The following is a 19702-nucleotide window of genomic DNA, read 5'->3' as shown; positions in this document are numbered from 1 at the left end:
TTTACAAAGGGCAAACTCATGCACAGATCCATATAGTAGGACACTACTCAAGAGAAAGATCCAAATTTCCCAAATCCAAGCCAATGTTTCAAATACCAATCTCTTCCTCTCTAGTGGAAAAGCAGAGACTGAATAAGGGAGAAATTCTCAAAGGCACTGAAACAATCTGTGCCATGTTTAGGTACCTCAGAGAACTGCCCAGAAGGGCTGAAGCAGACTGAATCTCACATTCTTCTGATCCCACTACTCTGTCTCCCATCCCCAGCACATGCCATACCCAACTGTTGCTAAAGAATCACCTAGGAGGACACCACCCAGCACCTCCTCTTAGTTGCTTCCTGTCCAAGGTTAAGACTTCCTCATTAATGAGAGCTCATTTATAGTATAAAGGGGCCAGAGAGGGAGGGAGATTCCTTCCCAAACATTACAAGAAAGTAGATGTTTATCCTAAGGTTGCCTACTGGTTTGATAATTCAGCCCTCAGAAGAGGGAGGCGAAGGCAACACTGCAAAACAAAAAAAATTACAATTGTCATATATGCAAGGAACTTTTTTAAAACAAATATAAAAATTTATCAGCCTGCTGCTTATAACTGAAAAAAAGCCTGCAGAATTGTAACAATTTCAGTAAAGCTGAGCAATTAGATAGAATTAAACCAAAGGGGATTTTGCATTATTACACAGTCACATGGCAAAGAGTCACTTAGGTTTCTTTCTTTCCTGCTCTCCCTTTAAAATAACCAATTTTTATTGAGTTTTATAATTACACATTATTATCCATATCAATTAAAGGCTAGGAAAGAAATTGGGTTCATAGAGTAGCAAGTCAGACATAGGAGCACATCAATTAAACATCTGCATAAAGTGGATGAACGTAAGGCAGCTCACGAACTAGAAAAGGGAAAAGACAGAGCTAATCCTGGGGCAGAGCTAATCCTCAGAAATGAAATGCAAAATAGAAACACAAAAGCAAAGGCAATTACTTAGTACTAATTGCTAAGGTTTCCTCTACACAGGACTGAATTTGCCTTCAATAAGGGACAAAAAAGAAGGCTGTGTCTCAAGATGGGACTTGTCCCCAATTGCAAAACAGTCTATTTTGCTCAAAAGAAGGAGCCAAGTCATACCTCATTGTAATGTAGCTCAGCTGCATCAGACTACGTGACTCCACTCAGAGAAAGCAGACTCTAGGACTCCTAGACCCTAGGACTCAAATCATTTATTATGGAGCCTGTTCACATACAGGTATCCTATATCTCCATCTTCACCCTCTCGCAAAGTACCTTCCATAAGAACCAAGAAGAGACAGTCCAGGCTGTGACCACATAACACTGGAAATACCTCCCCTCTACACACGTTTACGATTTCTAAAATGTTCTAAAATGACTGAAAAGTAACTAGAGAACAGAAGGAGGAAGAATATTTAAAGAAAGTAACCCACAGAAAATTGTTTAGTGTACCTGAGATGGTACGAGCAAAAGCAATCAGCATGGGCCAAAGTAAAAATGGTTGCATCTAGAAAGGGAAACAAGTTCTGAAGGTCCACTGGACTCCAGCGCAGCATCCAAGGAAAGGTGGCAGATAACAAAATTAAACCTGAACTGGTCAGACCACCGAAATATGCTCCAAGGAACAATACCAGACTGGCTGAGGAAGGAGATGGAAAACACTTCCATCTTTTTTGCCTCCACAGATTGGTCCACATCCTGCCTCAGGATCAACCTCTGAGCCCCAGGCACAGCAAGGCCACACAAATGGCCCCATTAGGCCTAAGGAGCACAGATGGCCAGGAACAGCAGAGGCATCAATGTGCAATGCATTTAGCTACTATCTTCAATTCCGTGTTATGAAGCACTTCARTAGCTCCAGTAAAAGGGAGTTTGTCTCATCCCCTTTCAGGCGCTCAGTGTTGCCACGCTGCTTTGACAGATGTGACCACCTACTGTCTGTGCTGGGGGGGGCTCACGGGGGAAAGGTGAGGCTCGCTTTGCCTGCTCCTCCACTGCTTATTCATTTCTTTATGACATACAGCATGTAACACTTGAGGTATCGCTGCCCTCAGGACATTTGACTCCATTTCCCCTCCCCCCCCCCAAAGTTATTCACATCTGCAGAGACAGGGAATTCACTGSTGGTACAGAACACCACAAAACCAGATGATGGTTCTTGCCAAACACGGGCGCTCTGGGTTGTACCCATTTAGACCAGGGCTGCGTATTTCAGGTCAGTTTGTCAGCAGGAGTATCTCATCACGCTGTACATAGAGATACTATAAAACACACCAGGCTCTTATCTTTCTGTTTTCGAAGAGCTAATGCACACCTCTTCCTTRGGTTGATTAACCAAAACCTGAAACGGGCAAAGGGATCCTCTGAGCATTAAGCCATTTGGCTCAAACTAGCGCATCACGCAAAGTGCTGCTTWGGAAATGACTGCACGCGCAGCCAAGGGCTGCTCCACCTCCCTTCAGTCCGTTCCCTTCTCTCGCACTGAGCTGTCCCCCTTCGCTGCCCCCCCGCAAGCCAAACCACTAACCTGTCACACATGTCCCCAGGGCCAGCAGCGGCCCTTAAGCCATTCTCAGCTGCTCTTCAAAGCTCCACTTCCACCAAGAACCAAGCCCACCCTTAGGTCTGAATGAACATAACAATACTCAAACTCTTACTCAAGGTAACGCTTACRGTTACAGTGAAAAGAGACACTAAACACTAAAACAAAAGATCAACCAGAAGACTGCAGCTCTAACCTGATTTGTTGGCAATCAAATGCAATTTTGTATTGATTTTATGTGGTGAGTGCAAGCTTGGAAACTTATAAGAAGCAAAACCCCAAAGATGATTCCTTCTGCCAGGCCACTGACAATTGCATTTTCTATTCCATTTTGAAAGGTTTAGCACATTATTTGCCTAATTATTGCTGATGCTCCACTCCCTTGCCAGCAAGGCACCTCAAGGCAACATCAGAAGCAGAACGTTATTTCTTTTAGCAATTTTTCTTTTGGTAAGTGTTGCATCTTTTGAAAGATCTTTCATTTTAAGGGCAAAGCACTGGGGCAGCAGAGGGATAGTTTTGCAGCCGTAGGACTGAGGAGATCAGAGTTTGCTATCTGTTCCAGGACAGACCGTTCAGTAGGTCTGTACCTCAGGTGTAAAATACTGAGTGCAAAGACATGAGGAGCAGGTTCTTGGCAAAAACTGATCTTTGCAATTGGCTGTGGAAGGAGTGGTTTATTCTATTCACAGCAGACTGCTCATTGGCATTTATGTACCAGGGTCAAATAGTAAAGCTGGTAGCTTACTCTAAAAGCATAGATTCAATCCGTCTCCCTGAGAGATACATGTACACACTCTCCCTTTTGGCAGCAGAGCAGCTTCCGGAATTAGATCTTCCAAATTGTTCTAATGGGCTAAAAAATAAATTATTCAGACTTTGCTGCATACATTTAGAATTGATCTTACAATATTGTAAACAAAGTAATCCCAAACAGCCCCGGATATATGCGTGTTGTTGGAGGAATTAATTCTGAAGCTACAGCTACACATTTAAAATACTGTAGGAGAAATTGCCTCATTGTTCATGATAATGGTGCTGGTGTCTTTAAATGGTATTTCTTTATTGGTTTTATTGCACAGAAAATGCATCTAATCAAGGCTTCTCATGTTGTGTCTGATTAGAAACTATCCATCAAACTTCCACTTTTAGATAAAAATAATTCCTCTTATATTAAAAAAAATTACAGTGGTAACTGGCCATACCTTACATTTAGATTATTTTGTTTTGTAGTTAAACTGTTTGTTCTGAGGGCTTTCTCCCCACCACACTCTCCACATTTCTAAAGTAAAGGGGAAACGATGTTGAGCTTTCTCAATCYCACTTGCTACACAGTTATTCTTGTATGAAAATGCTCCCCTCCTTCCACAATGGAATAAAAGGATCCAACAGAAAATAAACAGGAAGGTATTAATAATAGAGATGGAAACATTATCATCATTCATAAGAGCAGCAAACGTTCCTGTGATGTAAGGCATATTTAAGTAGTTTCTTACAGCTAGATACATAGGTGAGGTGGAAACCGWGTATGTACAGACACTGATAGGATCAAACGAATCAGGAATCTTGCACGAGAAACGGAGAAGAGCATATGCGACTGCGCAGGGCTTGGTCATCCATGCAGCTACCTGTAAACAACCTCCCAGACGGCTACTGGCACTGCAGAACCAYTGCCTCCTGCTGGCACGCAGGATGCCCAAAGTTGCCGAAGTTGTCCCATTGTGTGGGCGGACCCTTTAGCAGAGCTAAAGCCATCACGCACCCCGATATAYCATCTACCCGCTCAGTGGCCGCATTTCTTCTGCTAGTCAGAGGTCTGRAATTTAACAAATGAAAAAAGCGAAGGTGGTCGAGAGACATGGAGCTGCTGGAGAGAGTCCAGCATAGGCATACAAAGAGGGTCAGAGGGCTGGAGCACCTGCCCTATGAGGAACGGCTGCGAGAGCTGGGCCTCCTCAGCCTGGGGAAGAGAAGACTGAGGGGGGATCTTATCAATGTGTACAAGTACCTGAAGGGAGGGTGTCAAGGGGACAGGACAAACTCTTTTCAGTGGTGCCATGTGACAGGACAAGAGGCAGCGGGCACAAACTGAACCACGGGAAGTTCCTCCTGAACGTGAGGGGGGAATTTCTTCMCTGTGRGAGTGACAGAGCACTGGMACAGGTTGCCCAGAGAGGTTGTGSAGTCTCCTTCTCTGGAGATATTCAAGGCCCGCCTGTATGCAGCCCTGTCCAACATGCTCTAGGTGATCCTGCTTGAGCAGGGAGGTTGGACTAGATGATCTCCAGAGTTCCCTTCCAACCTTACYCATTCTGTGATTCTGTACAAAAGTTAATCACTTTGTGCATCTGATTTTGCAAAGTTAAATAAAGGAGTGAACAGGGACATAAGCACTTTTCTACCCTCAGCCTAATTACACTCTAGACCTCTGTGAGGCAGAAGTGGTAAGAACATGTGTAACACCTCACTGAACAGGGCCATGATCCCAGGTACAGCATTTTAGCTACTAAGTGATAAAACAATAATTTTAAAAGAATTTAAAAAGATATTTGAAAAAATATTGCAGTTAGTAGGGACCACATTCCTGGGAGGGGAAGAGACCGCAATAGTAGCTGTCCATTAAATCCTATATGGGATGGGAAAGGTGAATATAGAATTAGCTATTCCTTTTTCCTGAGATAAAAAAAAGCTAGAAGTCAATTTGGTCAGCAGCTTAAAAAACAATAAAAGGAAGTATTTTTTCACAAAACATTTAATTAAATCCCAGAATTCATTGCCAAAGGGTTTTGTGGATTCCAAAAAATAAGCAGGTTCAAAAAGGAATTACACACATCCAAGGAGGATGAGATGCTCTAGCATTTATTAAAAATGATAGTTTGGATGCCAGCTCTGCAGAAAAGTCCTTAGATAGTTAATTGAAGGAGCTTGGAAAAATGTCCTTTATATCTGTCSTTTTTCTTATATTCTCTCTAAACATCCCTGGGCAGCTATGACCACAAACAGGGTACTGAGCTAGACAAAACTTTCTCAATATTATGGACACTTGTATGTTCCTGTCTCCTCCTGTTCTCCTCTCTAGTTTTAATGGTCACTTATTATTTGAATTTGATTTTTTTTCTTGGTTTGGCATCAGCCTATATTCAGAGAAAAAAGGGTTATAGATACCCTAGGACATCAATCAATGAGTTATTTTCCTAGTTCTCCTTAGCTACTTACGATACTCTTTTTTTGTACCAATGAGAACAAAGTTTATTGCAAACTGGAACAAAGCCTATTGTGCAGTTAGTAACAAATTGAAAAGTTTGCTCTTCTCTCAGATCCACTGTACACAGAAAGGCTATATTTCGTTTTCAATGGGCATAAGCAGCCTGTTCACTCTCTTCTCTCTYTCCCTTGGCAACTCTGGAGTAAGACCTTCCCTCTACTAATCTTTACAGACCTAGGCCACTAGATTTTTTGAGCTTTGATATAGAATAGTTGTGTGAATATGCCCAGGAGTAACAGATTCTTGTTTTGGTGCAATCAATAACTAAACTAGAAGTAAAGCAACACTTTAAAAAGACACAATTTTAGATGCATTTTTGAAACAGAGTAAAGTTACTCCATTGCTGCTCATCTCATACACGCCCTCCCTTCTCCTCTTTAGTGCTTCCTCCTGCTCTTGCTGCCACAGTGCAGATTTTCCACCCTGTTTATGGAATTTGGACAGTCACCAGCAAATTCTCAGCTGTSATCACTCCACAGCACTTGAGGTGTCTCACAATTTGCATCAAAAAGATCAATGAGCACTGGGTTTACAGGTCCTCTAGATCATTGTGAAAARTTCCCCTGCTTTCCCACCACAGGGCTGCAGCAGCCTTTTAAAGCTTGGGTGAATGAAAAAACACCCTTTCTGCCTCCTTTTCCACCTATGCCTCTTTGGCCCCGTGACCGTCAGGTGGCTTGACTCAGCGTACCCCCTGAAGTGGCCTTTGTAGAGATGCATAAGGGCAGAAAAGCTCCACCCAGTAGACAACATCCCCCCTAAATAACATYGCGAACAGATGCTGCTCCACTCCCAGGCGCAAGGCTTTCTTTCTGAACAACAGCTATTCACTGCTGTATATTCTTTCAAGCTAGTATTTTATTTCAATCTCATGTCACTTCATTCCACTGTTGAACTGTTTTACTAGTGTCTCCATAACTTACAGGATCATGCTTTAAGAGAACACRAGCACAGAGCATTTCAAGTGCCAATCCCTTCAGCACTGCAGATAAGCAGCACACAGTGATTAAAAATTAAAACACTGCAAAACTACTTGTTTGGCCTTGTTATCCCATTTTCTTTTCGTTTTCCTTAAAAAYGCGTTTCAAAACCAAAAATCTCATCTTCCAACGTGGGCCATCACATACATGAGCAGCTGCCAAACTCCCACAAGAGCAGCAGGGCTACACTCTCCGCCGGTGCGGCTCAGCGAGGCTGCCTTTCAACTCACCACGCTAACCGACAACAGCCAAGGATCCGGCCCGCACTATCCTGTGGGGCTTCTTCTCACAGAGTGACTAACATGCTGTCTGCCTTTCCTCCACAAGCCGCTGCCTGGTCTGCAGGGCTATCACGCTGAACAGAATTTCAGAACAGATGTCACGCAGCGTTTCCACCATCCCAAACTCCAGTGACGGGGCGAGTAGCCGTTTCGCGGACGTGGGAGCAGAGAACTACAATCCTGACCTGTGGCCTGCCTGCAGCCTGTCGTCCCCCACAGGCTTCATCGCTATCTGTACCACTGTTGTCACGGGTGYGAAGAAACACGCTTCAGTACTTCACACGGCTTTTTCCTTCCCTGCAGACATTGCTGTCCTACAGGCTAGCCTTTGCTTCAGGTTGTTCCATCCACTGCCTGAGCCTGACAAATACCAAGAGCACTTTCATCAGCCCCAGAAATTCTACAAAACAGATTTTGGGGCTTCACGTGGGCAAAGAAATAGCACAAAAAAGCATTAATTCTCATAGCATCAATAACAGAAACATATAAAACACTGCTTTTTCAGCTGCTTTTGGTGAGGAAATAGCATCAAGAGCTTAAGCCTTAAGAAATTCATTAATCTTCCCCAACTGAGTCCAACCATTAAGTTCAATTCCCGTATAACTAAAGCAAATTTGGGGACAATTGAAGTTGCCAAAGACAGAGTACCATACTGACATCTCACTAATGGAAAAGCGAATAAAAAGTCATTCAGCTAATCCCTGCTGTTTTATGAGTAGCATTCTCGTAAAGTAGCTGCTCCTCTAAATTACAGTTATCTATCAACTACTGTTACGAAAGAACAGAACTACAACATTTATGAGTTAACGCACTCCATCTTAAAGTAATGTTTTCCTTTCTTAGGCTCGGAGTTCAGCAAAACACTTAAACATGTGCTCCATCACACCCTTCTCCAGCAAATCACTTAAGTGCTTAACTGCTACTGGCTTTAATTAGTCACTTCTGCAGCGCACTTAATCGCCCCATCTTGCAAAGTCGTATCACTGAGGATGCAAAAACTCGCCGAAAGGTAACAGGTAAGGATGACCGATTAAGGTAGCCCTGCCGGAYAAAGATTAAACATGACCAGAGTACTTAGAGATGGCGGTTATTAATGCCACAAGTATCTGATTTGGAAACTTGCCTAAACTTTAATTCATATTGAAGGATTGTGAGTAAAGTATTGAATTAATGGCAACTCACCAAAACACAGAACAAATGCTTAAGTTATATTAATTCCTTTCCCTCTTCTAAGTCAAGGAAAAGATTATGCCTCTTTTCAGGTTCTAGTTTTAACTCCTGCCACACTGAAAGCATCAAAGCTTATTCATCTGCTCCTCAAATGTCATTTCTAAATCCTCCTGGGATGATCGTAATAAAATCARTACAGTTGTAAAGAGGAATACATGCATGAGGTCTGGAATCACAATCCATTAAATAAAGTTAGATCTGTTAAAAAAGAAGTAGAAATGGAAGAAAACTAGATATGCTCTGGAGTCCCTGTGCTGCTCAGTCTATAAAACAATTCACTTCCTACGTCTCAACAGCGTACACGGGGATAAGGCCACATCTGGAGCTCTACATTCAATTCTGGTCACCTATTTTCATACATGTAACATTAAATACTAAAAATTTAGTATTTAATGCTTTAGAGAAGCAAACAAAATAGTGAGATTCGGTTTTTTACATAACACTAAAAACTGCTTTCAGGAAAGATCATCTACAGAGAGCACTGCTTAAACCATTTGGTGAAAGAAAACRTGGTTCACTGAGCACCAAGTGAGGACTCAGGAGGCCCAAGCTCTGTTCCCTGGTCTACCTCAGATTTGTTGCACGGGGCAAAATCCAATTTTTTTAATATCTTTAGTGTTTTTCTCTCATTTAAAGGCATTAGAAGGGTTTAGACTAAGAGGTATTGAAATACTAAATATTTATATGATCCCTCTCATCTTAAGATTAATAAACAGATTTCTTAAATAGTACAAAGGCAACAGAAACAGTCTTTCTTTCTCGYCTTACTCAAAAAAAGTTTTTTAAAATCTGCCAACAGGCATGGTCTGCAGAAAAATAAAACGAAAAACATTTTTGTATCACATGTATAATCCACCCATTGAAATATGTAGATAGTATGAGGCTGGTTACTATAGAAACCTCCAGAGCAAAYATAGATATAATAGTTGAAATGCAAAATTATACGTCTAAAAAAGAAAACTGCTGATACTATGGAAAGCAACCAGCAAAAGCTGATATCCTCCCTCACAAAAACTTTCAAAAAAGTAAGTCTTGACTATATAAACTATATAAACTTGACTATATAAACCAGTGTTTGATTTAAAATAGTCTTGAACAACAGTAACAACAACAAAAAAGGAGTCTCTTATAAGGCCCGCTAGCAGCTGTTTGTACCCAATTCTGGAAGTTGAGGCAGGTCCATTTCTTTAATTACCATGGGTTTGTCTCTTTATACCTCAAAGCTGATTTTAAGAGCATCCAACTACTAATGCCAAATTGTGCTGATGCATTCCACCATAATTATGGTAAATTTTCTGGATGGAGGCGTTTTCAAAGAGAAATTGCTTTTCTTGCCAAGATATAGYCTACATACTATACCTTAACCCTCCCAGCTGGCAGCGAGAGGGCTGGAGGTGCAGGTTGGTGGGAATGGCAGCAACACAGCATCTCCTTCCCTTGGTCCCATGACCAGTGCTGCTGTAACCTAAGTCCTCTGAAGGCCACACAAATCTTCCCCATCACAGCCTGTCCCTCCCTCCCACTATTCTTCAAATCCCTCCACCCAATTCTCTCCTCAAGGAGCTTAGCTCCTGCTCAGGAATCGACCCAGTTGGCATAGGAGGGACATTTTGGGGAGCCACAGGACTTTTTTGCAATATCTCAGCTCCTAAAATCTAGAAAGCTCCATGCCATGACTCCAGCCTGACCCTCCTTTCTGTATTAGTCACAGGCATGGAAGACTTATCATGGGTATCTACTAAGGTATTTCTTCACATTCATGCTCTCAGTAAAGCTAAAGATAYGTTCCAGTCCATATTATCCTGACACTCTACAGCATCTGTTAACTGAAGTTTTATATAAAAGTGTGAGCTTAGTATCAGGGGTAAATATTAACTAGAAAACACATGGGATACTAAAAGACAGTACTATGGTCTCACATACAACAGAAATATCAATGAGAGACTGCTTCAGACTGCTCTAATACGATTTCTTTTTTTCTCCTCCCCTCATCTCTGTTTTCCACCTTCCCCCCAACCACACAATCACATTTTCCCATGAAAACTTATTWTATGGATGCAAGATGTAAATTAATATCTGGGCTACCATATGAGCTCACAGGCACAACGTACACACACAGTCTTAATATTATTTCCTATACAAAAAAAAAATCCAACCAGAGTATCCAAGATGCAAATGCAAATGTAGATCTATGAAGGACAGCCAAGTACACCCACAGAGACAACACTAGCAATGAAATACAAAACAAATTAACATGTAGTACAGCCTTCCATTTCTGAAGCTTAGCTTTTCACTGGGAYGGAGAGAAGGACCAAATTTGCACCTCACAAACAGCTTTCRGTGAAAGTCTTTTTTTTTTTTTTTTTTTTTTTTTWAACATACCCGTCGATAAATGGTTTGCATTGTGAACTGTCATAGGAAGGGTATCTACCACTCGCGGCATCGATCCCCCCAATCGATAACAGATGTGTGAACAACAAGCACACACTAACAATAAGTAGCTTCACATCCCCAAACTAATCTTCTTTCACTGACAGTCATCAAAAAGCTAAGCAAAAAGTGTTTCTGAATCCYTAATGGATTCTTTTTAACAGATTGTTAATATTTGTACCACTGCAATTGCATAACACTGCCACGGAAGCAGCCGCCCGTAACAAAACTACCATTATCACTGGGATATCATCTCTCACTTCAATAGTTCAAATGCCTGGTCTAGAGAACTACTCTAATTTGGTGGGAGTAAAACAGAAAGCGAAGATTATTYGCTTGTTTTATGTTAGCAATTTCTAATGATTGTTTATTTATATCAGGTTTTGCTACGCAATAGCAYATCTGAGGCTTTTCTGTGCTCTTACAAATGCTATTTGTGTACAAGTGCCTGTATCCCAAGCTACTTCCAAGCACGGGCAGTATGCCATCCCTAACGCATGCCACCTCAAATAATCTTTTTTTCTGCACTTGTTATCCCCAAAGGAAACACTTCAGTTCTTTCTTACCACCAACAAAATATCTGCTGTGGAAGCATTTCAGCTGCTTTGGAATGAACACATTTAGATAAACAGATCTCTTAKCAGCAGCCTCATTGCCATGTACAGAGAGGAAAGTCCACAGCACCTCTTGCTTTCAAATTTCATTTTTCTCTATCTGTTCGGGGATCTGGATACATGAGTACAAAGACTATGTAGTAAACAGAAGCATAAATCATTCTCACTAGGACTGTCCAAACAAGCAATTTACACTATGGGCTACACTCAAGTCCCCCTTTGGTCACATAACCACTGGTGTGACATCTGACCTGCAGAAGATTTCTGGATTAAATTCTATCTTCTTTTGTCACATACTAAGAGTTATAACACTGAAAGGTTGAGAACATCTCATCTAACTTCAAATTTGGATAACTAACTTTTTGACATCTAAGGTCACTGAACTTTAAATGTCAATGCTATTAATGGCATCAAGATCTATATGCAGCTCATCTAATGGTGTTCCTGTAGTTCAAGCCTGCCTTTGGTCAGCTGAAAAGCTCTCTAAATGCCATTAACAGTATTGAGCAGACTCCCTTTGACCACCACAGCAGCCCACACACCCAGAGCTAAAGCAGCCTGGAGCCCAGCTCTAATCCATCCATCTAGACTCCCACTTTCCTCAGTGGAAAGAAACAGCCAGCTCCAAGGGTCAATTTGTCCTGTTCCAGAACAGCAGCCAGGCCAAACTGTGCTTTAAGATACCTACTTCATGCAGTGATTGTGGAAGCAGCCTGTGCAAACCGTCTCAATTTTCAAATAAATCCCCTCCCTGCCTTATTATCTAAATGGGGGACAAGATGATTCTCCCTCCGAATGTCAGATTGTGAGATTTCACAATGCTCCCTGAAGTGATTTGGAAATTAACTCACCCCCTCCTTGCTTTTTTTTAAAAAAAAGAAAAAAAAAGCAATAGATTTTTTTTTTCCCCCAGTTTAACAAGACCCTGCCAACTGAGGAAACATTTAGGTGGCTACACTCAMGTTCTGGTGTTACGCGTTACACACATTGCTTAGCAGTTCTTAATAAAGGAGCACAACTGACACCAATTTTAAACTTTTTATTACTTTGCCCTCTCAGGTCATAAATTCATGAAACAGTTGTAGTTTATTGCATTTTTATGTTTGCCAGTTTTATTTACACACACTCTCGTGCCATCAGAGGGAAAAGCTCTGGGGTTTCTAGAGATCCTCAATCATCCTACGTTGGTTCCTGAACTGAAACGGAAACAGAGAGTTCTGGTTCATCTAAAAATAAACCCACACCTCAAACGCTTTCTCAGCACAACCTTCCATCATAAAGCACTACTACATAAATATGACTCTATGAATTATATATTTTAAGTCTTTGTATGYTCACAGTAGTTTACCAATAAATGTTCTGCAATACTACTGGGGGGGGGGAAAAAACAAGACATAAAATCATTGCCAATGATGATAAATGATTACAGCTTAATAACACTCAAGCTGACAAAGCTGAAGTGTCCACAGGGTATATTGCAATTCAAATGCCACAGGTGGGAAAATAAAGAGCTTTCAAACATAAATGCTACAGCCTTCAGCAGAGGGAGGAGATCTAGAGAAAGGCCTTGTGATACCAGGTGGCATACTAAATCCAGGATGTCCCCCAAAATAAAACAGTAGAATTTAATGCAAACTTAATACGCAAGAAGATGAATGAATCTCAGGACAGAGATTGTTGCAATGTGTCTGTGCAGCCACTTAGGCCCTCTCTCACCAACCTCAGCAGGTTTTCTAGGTTGGTAGTAGCAGACACCAAGCTAAATCAAGAGTCAGAGGAAAGAAGAACAGCCCGATAATCCAGATAGCCTCAACCCAGCAATCAAAGACAGACAGGCAGAAGCTGCTAGCCGCACATTGCTCCTGCACTACCTCAGAGTGTAGTTCTGACCAGAGAATAAGATTTTAGATAGATGTAATATAGAAAAGGAAGACAAACCTTGAGAAGCATAACTTTACCCAAACCAGAACAAGAGGTTTTCTCAGACAGTGAAGCCCATGCTTGTGTTAACTATAACTTTAGCTTCTCTGGATAGGTAGAAAGGAGGAAGGGGGCAAAAGGACTCCCTCCCAGCATCAGGCCAAATACCATACAATTTAAAGAACGGAAAAGTCTTTTCTCCTTTTAATATCTCATCATCAGGCCACTTGCAGTCTGCAACCGTACTGTAAAGAACCAGCTCCTAAGTAATGACCCGTAGCCACTTAAAGCTAAATGACCAATTTAAAATTGTAAATGAGCAGCTCTGTAATGAGGAAATGTCTCAGGRTGGTTTTAATAGTCATACAAATAGAGACAGCTAACTATTTAACAGGCAAAACATAAACCAAAGGGACAGCAAGATCTCCTTGCAGGAGCCTTCATTCTAGCAGTTCGCCTCCTCATGACTTGGTGAGTAACCATGAGGCACCRACTTCAGTATTTCTTTTGGGACGCTCTCCCGAGGGTAAGGGAGCTTTGCCTATCAACTAACAGCAATGCTATTCATCCAGAATCATAGAAATCATAGAATGGTAAGGTTGGGAGAGACCTCTGCAGATAATCTAGACCAACCSTCAGCGAGCCCATAGGGGGACTGAACCCATGGTACTTGGCATTAGCAGCACCATGCTCTAACCAACTGAGCTAAACCTGCCCCCCACTGATGACCTCCCACCTGCCACAAGGCACATCACAAGAACTATTGTAATGCAATCGGCTTTTGCCAGGCCAAAAAGACCAAAACCAAGTGTTAGTCCTACTCCTCTCCTTCCCACAGCTCTCTAACAGTGTGAGTGGCTGTTGAGAGAAAGACAGCTGTCAGGAGTACAGGGCTTAAATACTGCAAGGGAACAAATCAAGCAGGATGAATGAGGCCTCGAATAAAAGAAGAAAAATAAAGCAGAGAAGCATGAGGTGAAATCCTTTGAATAAATAGCCCACTCTCCTTAACTAGGTTCCTTGTTTCAGTGATCTGGATGAATATTGCCTCAACTTTGACCTTCATCCTAAAATATGCAATTTCAGCAATTTTTGCTACTGCACAGGAGTCCTGCATTTATTTATTATTCCTGATTTGAAGACTTTGTTTTCACTGAGCCAGAACTTCTTTCTGCTCAATGACTATGGCCTACAATTTGATTATGGAGGCTAAATAAAGCCCAAAGAAGCCCATCTTCACCCACTTAGTAGAGAAAAGCAGCAGAAAGGTGCTTTTTCTTCCCCCAAACCAGAAAACTCTAGAGCTTCCAAACTAGTTAAAGGAACCTGAGACTGGGGTGCATTCTTCACACTCTGCAGGTTTTTGCCATCCAAGATATCAGATGCTATGGAATCAGCGATATACTATGAAGAGATCTGGAGTTCATCCTTCCCTTTGGCCTGCATAGCCTCCAAGACCAACAGACGTGCTAACAAGTTGATCTCCCGTGTCCATATAGTAGCTGCTGAAGAATGTAATATCTCTACACAGTTGCTGCTGCTCTTTCTTCAGGTTTCGTCATATGCAGGATGCCTGGTCTCATTTTTCCTAAAAACCTCTCTGCTCATCCCAAAACACAACAGAAGCCAGTTGTATCACCTGCATCCCATACCTGAGCCACTCCATGACATATCTTGACCCACTACAGAGCAGGAAACAGAAGCCTGCAAGTGCCAATGCAGCRACACCATTCCAATTTGCCCAAAGTAGTATAAAACTCACTGAGGAGACCGTCTGTTTTTCTGTTGTTCTGCTACAAGATGGCAGGCAGAAAAACATATTCGGGCAGAAGGAGATAAGGATAAGAGAGGGAACAAGGAAAGCAGAGGTGCAGAAGGAGAWAGAAGTTAGAGGAAAAGGAACTCTCCCAGATCCAGCACCTGCATCTCTCTCACTGCAGACAAATCAGATCAAATATGATGTCATTGCGCTTCTTTATTTTAAGGGAGAAAGCTGCTGTTAGCAAGCTGCTGCCTGGGTAATTGCTTCTGCCTTGGTCCGACAAATCTGAGATTTGTTGTCAGCTTGCCAGGGGCAGTGAAGAGCTCATCTATCTTTTCCATTTTATCTGGATGAAATGGCTATGGGGTTTGCTCAATTGCGCAGCATTAGTGTGAATGATTATGAGGAAGTTCTCAAGCACCACCAAGACATGCCTGGTGCTACCAGGGCTGCGAATTAGTCCTGCCTGATAAAACCTAGTTCTTACAAAGAATAATTATCCTAAATTGTAATCTTTAATAGCTGTGACTGCTGCAAGCAGCTAGAACTAGATGGGGAGGCTCTGAAATACTTAAACAAATACTCCTGTCAGGACCTCCAAGGCACTGTGATCCAAGGAGCTTGATGCTGCAAAGTCAGCCCTCTTCAGGCTTGGCATGAAAAATATTATCCTGCTCTCCCAAACCCAAGGGTGCTGTAATTTTCAGTGGAATTAACAAGTCAAGCAAACCTTGACAGTTTTGTTGGTAGAATTATGTGCTTTTGACGTGCCTGCACACACTTACGTGCTACAAGAGGCAGGGCCAGAAGAGACTTCAGAAAGAAAGTAGAAATAGCTTGCCCTGCAGTGAAACTTCTTCAAAGGTGACTCCCCAGCATCTGCTCCCACTAAAATTACTTTGAGTTTGGTAGAGGGCTGATTCTGTCAAGATTGCTTTCTCTCAGTCCGAGAGTCCAGCAGGCTTGTAGGCAGTATAACATTTTTCAGATAGAATTGGAGAACCCTGGTTTAGGCAGGTATTCTACTGCTTTGCTTTACTCTACTTACACTCAAAATTGGTTTGCCCTCTTTTGTCAGTGCAATTCAGGACAAAATATGCAGTGAACCTGCAGTGAGTTCAGGTAGCTAGAATATCCCCAAAACCCCAGCCACTCCAGCAGTGCAAGAGCGCTTGGCAGTTACCATATGCAATATTCACCAGGACTCGGCCCCAAAAGGGCTTTCAGCAAGTAAAGCTTCTGGCTTCTCTCTTGCTAGTAAATTGTCAAAACAGGCATACTGTTACCTTAAAGCCAGCCAGAAATGGAACATTAATCCTGACAACAGGCTCACAGTGAAACTTCCCCATCTCCTAAACAAAAGCAGCTCTAGGGAAGTTGGTCTTACTACAGATGTAACTGACTCACAGTAAACTTTGCTACAGGGCAAGAAAACTAGCAGCAGAGAAATGGTTTCTTTCTGCACATCATCTGCTTGCTAACTTTTTTATTGCCGCTGCCAACTCTAACTGCAGAAATACTCAGCATCGCCAGTGAGAAAGTTCCTCTCTCCTTATTACCACCCTCCTGCATCCTCCCAGGCGTGGGTAGGGGCACATACAGAAGAGGGTTAACATTCTGAGAAGCTGCTCAGAAAATATTGATGTGTGTAATAGGTCTGTGCACCAGCTCTGGCAGAAGAATTTGGATGTGGGATAAAACAGGTGCTAATGTGTTTTTCCAAATACTGGCCTATGGGAAGCAGTTGGAGTAGCAAACAAAGGGTGCTCATTGCCTCTCCCCAAGCCTTCAGGTTATCTTGAACTGCTTTAGAGACCAGACTGTTCTCCTGCACCATGCGCTATGTCCAGCCCCAACCATTAAACCGTACCTCAATGCTCACTGCAGTCTGTTCTTGATGGTGCTGGCTAAAGCAAAGCTCACCTTTGGGTGCCAGGATGGTTTTCCACCACCTGTCCCCAACAAACAGACTRATGCAAGGGCAGCCAAAGTCCTTCTGGCATTGACTAGGCGAAAAATACCAGTTAGGCCAGCAGATAGAGAGGAGCCTGCGACAATCCCAAACTCATCCAGCCCATCTGAGATACTTCAAGAGGTTCTGCTCCCAATAGGTGCCTTCTATGTGGTACTGGCAGGGCACAAAAAGGGGGGAGAGCCATATACACACGCCTTTCTGCACAAGACAGGTCATCTACCCTTCTGAAATCACAAATTACTTTACAAGCGTGCAGTTTGTAGTTGTGTCCCACCCAGGCTTCATTGGCATTGCTCATATCCTCTTCCTCTGGACTGCCTGCACACAACTTCTTTATGAAAGATGCTTTGCACTCACGTGCTGTTCCCTGCTTAGATTTGGCAACAAGCTGCTCACAGAGTGCCATTAATATAGATGCACACTGAAAGGCTGAAAGCACCCTAGTTAGACTTTGATCAATGCAATGCTTCTTTCCTGGGCTTAAAGCTGCTTTAGGTCGGGTGCATGATAGGATCTGGATGTGCCTGGGAAAGATTATTCAATCCTGATCTCTAGACATGGGCTCTGCCGTCCACATTTTACCAAGTTAGGTCTGTAGTCAGACAGAGCAAATGCAAGAGGCAGAAACAAAGTGGTTCATCTCTCTCTGCATTGCAAAATATGTAAGATAATGCCATAGTTGATACAGTAGGAGTTAAGGGAAAGGAAAGAGGTGCTATTAAAAAGAAAAGGAAGCATTACATGTTGTCATATATGCTTATTCACATGAATATATGATTCATAAAGCATACTCTTAAAGCAGTATTTCATTAGCCAGATCCCCACAGTAATATAAAGCATTTCAAATGCCGAAGAAGATGAACCACATGACAGCCAAATTCAGCCAGTACCAAGCAGCACAGACTCATCAACTTCTACAAAATGATGCAAGCATGCATGAACTGGGACTTAAAAAAAAAAAAAAATGTGGCGTACCTCTCCCCCTCTACCTGGCCTGGGGGAAAACAGCAACTATTAATGCAGATGAGCAAATTACAGGCCTTTAAATGTCTTTGATCAAGAGAACTGCTGGAAATTCTGTACAACTTGCCTGCTTTCTGCAGATAAGCAAGATGAACAAGTCATCAGAGTATTGCCAGGGTGAGATCAGTTGTTCAGAAAATTTGGGCAACTCGCGAAAATATCACTCTGTAAAGCAGAAGAGTATGAAAGGCCAAAAGAAGCTCTGCAGTGCTCTCGAGAAGGAGCAGCAGCAGCACGGAGTGTAATGAAGCTAAAATAATTTAGTCCCTTTTTGTTGTTGTTTTATAAATTCCACTTTCTGAGTTTGTTTGTGAAGAATATCAATCCAAAACAGAGGGACAATGTGTAATGCTGTGCACAGAAGTGATAGCGAGCCTAGATCTTCACAAAATTTTCGCCTTTCGAAAGGATCCAGCTTGGATTAGCCTGAGGATTGGTATAAAAGGAGTCTTCTCTTTTTTTCCCCCTCCTGTTACCTTCCGTTGTCATTTCAAAGCAAGTGTGAGCAGTTTATACACACACAAACAGTGTGTTTGAGCAGGCCAGGGAGAGCTTGCTTGTAGGAACAAACTTTTTTGTGTTTTCACCAATTACACCTCTAACTGAATTGCCAGGTCATAACAAGGAAAGGAAAGGGGGAAATGAGAACGTTACTACAGCCACGTCTCTTCTGCATCACACTGCAAAATCGAGTAGCAGAGGCCTTATTTCTGACTGGCATGGTAACAGCAGCACACAAATTTGACTGTAAAATTTTACATCAGAGATAAGCCCTTCCCCAAAACCATGCTGACAACACAGCACAGCAGGGGTTCTTGGGGTTTTCTTTGGTCCTTCTTACCCAACACCATATTCACTGGCCACAAGCCAAACCTAAATTTCTCCTGATTTCAAAGATTATGGTTCAGGTTGCAGCCATTTAACCTCAACAGTATCTTACAGCCCTAATAACACCAGGTAGTATTCGCAAAGCAACCTCTTCCAGATTAAAAGGGTGACACTGAAGATTAATTCCTCAAACATCCAAAATGAAACTAATTTAAGGTCTCTCTCTCTTCCCCCTCATTCTGCAGCCATTTCTAGGCGGTAGGACCATTTTTTAGATATAATAGCTCAGTATAGACAAAAGTAATTTCTCATCTACTTCAAAAGAACAAAATAGTTTTGGTCTGTAAGGAGTTCTGTCCTAAATACTTGCAAACCAGTTTCCAGAAGGTGGGTAGGCTGCATTTTCCTGAAGGTTCAGCCTCCTCTTCAGTGTTTTCTAGTGAGTACTCCCATTACTACCCAAGTTCCTGTCCCTTTGGGACACAGAGCCTACTGGATCATAAATATGCAGCCTTGCAGGGCTTCATGCTTCTCTGTTGATTTAAGTGCTTTCCTCCAAAGGACACTGATGTCAGTTGTTTATTCTCTGCTGTTACAAAAGCTCCCTGAAAGGTGCCATGCAGAAGCAGAAGAGCTGCGAATGCCACCGTGCCTCCCCACAGCACGACAGAGCCTCTTCCTGCTTTGTTCACCCTCTGCTTTTGTCGAGGAGGAGAGAAAGGAGAAAATAATCATCTGGTTTTATTTATTACTACCTTGTATTTTTGTTACTGTTGATTCTCATTCCAGTACTTTTACTTTTTCCTTCCCTTCTGGAAAATGTGCAATTCAGTAAAAAAAAAAAA

At 42.2% G+C, this 19702-nt stretch overlaps 1 protein-coding gene across 5 annotated transcripts in view; it reads right to left on the bottom strand.

Moving 5' to 3' along the window:
• Positions 1-19702, bottom strand: part of TSPAN4 (tetraspanin 4) — a 247700-nt gene that overhangs the window by 72561 nt on the left and 155437 nt on the right. The gene's annotated exons all lie outside the window — the stretch shown is intronic.

Source organism: Rhea americana, unplaced genomic scaffold (genome assembly GCF_003343005.1).
Source record: "Rhea americana isolate MKP2758 unplaced genomic scaffold, rheAme1 scaffold_139, whole genome shotgun sequence".
Classification (NCBI taxonomy): domain Eukaryota; kingdom Metazoa; phylum Chordata; class Aves; order Rheiformes; family Rheidae; genus Rhea; species Rhea americana.
This window is presented reverse-complemented; position numbering and strand designations above follow the sequence as displayed.